The sequence below is a fragment of the Pteropus vampyrus genome, unplaced genomic scaffold (genome assembly GCF_000151845.1).
Source record: "Pteropus vampyrus isolate Shadow unplaced genomic scaffold, Pvam_2.0 Scaffold123, whole genome shotgun sequence".
In the NCBI taxonomy this organism is placed as follows: Eukaryota; Metazoa; Chordata; class Mammalia; order Chiroptera; family Pteropodidae; genus Pteropus; species Pteropus vampyrus.
Genome location: NW_011888904.1, coordinates 4,309,705 through 4,311,954, shown reverse-complemented (window position 1 = coordinate 4,311,954; position 2,250 = coordinate 4,309,705). Strand labels below are relative to the sequence as shown.

Here is a 2,250-nt window from a genome sequence, read left to right as displayed (position 1 = left end):
AAAATCAGTAAAATTGGTAAAAGTCATAAAATTGGTAGAAGGAGTGTCATTGTCCAGTCAGGAGGCAGAAACCACACAGTGATTGTAACAGAATGTGATATAAAAATTGCCAACTAGATATTAACAAACTGAACAGACAAGAGAACAGTAAGGTACTGTGGAGGAAGCAACTGCAGGAAGCGACTGCTATGTCAAGGACTGGGAGAACAGAGAACAGGGGAAGAAGTTCGGAGGAAAGACTGTGGAGCCAAAACTCAGACCGCTGGGAAGGGATTGGTGGTCAGCTGGGCTAATGTCTTTGAGATCAGAAGAGGGGCCCTTTGGGGCTGGAGTCCAGAACTCTGCAAAGGAGGTTCTGGCTAGGTGGTGCTGGTGTTTATTAAGGGCATGATGCTGATATCCATTCTCTGTCAGAAAAATTTCCAATTCTAATCAACTGTGGCTACTAGACTTAACTGCTGCTGGCCTGAAGAAGAGTTGTTGGGTTGCACTGGCAGCAAAAGGAAGCAAAAACAGGACTAGGAAGCAAACAGAAAGGAGAGCACCCCTTCCTCCTATCGCTTTTCAGTTTTTTCTGTTACCGTTTTATTGGCAGAGTCTAAGAAGAACCCATCTGCAAAGGAGAAAAGATGTGGCTCACAGAGTCCTAGTGCCAGGATCACAAAGCAGAGTATAGAAGGGTGGATTTGAAGCTGAGAAACAATAGCTCAAAAATTGGCAGGAGGAAAAGTGAATTTACATATGTAACATAAGGCAGTATACAAGTGTCCATATATAAGAAGTACTCTGGGAATTCATAGGAAGAGACAGATCATATTAGGATAAACAGATAAGCTATACTGAAGAGTAATTGGACATGAATATGATTTTAGCAGGCAGAAATGGAACGAGAGATGAGAGATTATACCACCTAGAGGAGATGGCCTACAGGAAAGCTATAGGATTAGGTGAGGGAGAGCATGGGGACAGATCTGGGTCAAATCTGGTTTCTGCTATTCACTAGCCTTGATGCTGATAGTAATTTCTTGTCTCGAATTCATTTATCTTTCAGCTTTGATCCTTTTGTCATTGAAGACTTTTGGTTGCATCAAAACTATGTTTTAGAAAGATTAAGGAGTATCGAGTTGGAGAGGACAGAGAATCAAATAGGGAGATATTTTCTTGAGCAAGATGTTAGGTTTTTTCCCTCCCACATACGATGTTCTTATTAGAGCAAAAGTTTTTAATCAGGTCCATGGTTAAGTTTCAGAAGTCTTTGAACTCTTGAATAGAATTTTGTGGGTTTGTTTTTTGTGTTTTGTTTTTTTAGTAAGAACTTCCATATATAATTTTCATCTAAATGAGAGTAGGATGTTTGGAGTTTAGTAGGCCATTAAATATAAAAAAATTATCAAAGAGTATATGGGCATACCATCATTATTCAATAAATTTATTGGACTTAGTATTTGCAAGGCACTTACTGTTACATGCTGAGCATTTAGTGGTAAAGATGGAGTACCAATTCTTGTGCATACAGTTTAATGAGGGAGACATACTTACGTCTGTGATTCTTTAATCAGTGACCAACTGTGATAAAGTTAATGAAGGAAGAGTTTAGGATAATATAAGAGTTTGTAATAAGGAGCCAGTCCTGATATTTTTACGGGGGAAGTAGAGTCCTAGGGAAAGCTGCCCTGATAGAGTGATTTGTGACAAAATATAAAAGGCGAAAAAGGAGTTAATGCAGAGGCTGAGATAGGGAAATTGTGGAATTTTTAGCAAAAATGAATTTGCAGTATAACTTATTCTTTTTAAGATTCCCCTGTGATTCATTTTTAGGGACTACAGGCTGCTTTTGTACTTAATAAGGAAATGAATACTTAGCAGTTAGCCTGTGTAGGGCAACTTAAGTTAAATTAGGGGAGTCAACAATGGTCTAGGCCAGTGGTCTTCACACTTATTCACGCACCCCCAGTTAATTCTTGACCTGATGTCTAGATTTTTCATATTATGTTGAATTACAGAATTACAAAGGATATTATTTTATTATGGCAAAATATACATAACATAGAATTTACCATTTTAACTATTTTTAAACATGAAGTTTAGTGGCATTCAGTACATTGTTTGTGCAACTGTTACTACCATCCATCTCCAGAAGTTTTTCATCTTCCCAAATGAAACTCTGTACTCGTTAAATAATTACTCCCCATGTTCCCTGCCTCGCAGCTCCTGGGAACCACTGTTCTACTTTCTGTTTCTTTTAGTTTG

General features: G+C 38.2%; 1 protein-coding gene across 2 annotated transcripts in view; it reads left to right on the top strand.

Moving 5' to 3' along the window:
- The window catches only part of TEX10 (testis expressed 10), a 41,505-nt gene that overhangs the window by 11,625 nt on the left and 27,630 nt on the right, over positions 1 to 2,250 (top strand). The window lies entirely within an intron of this gene.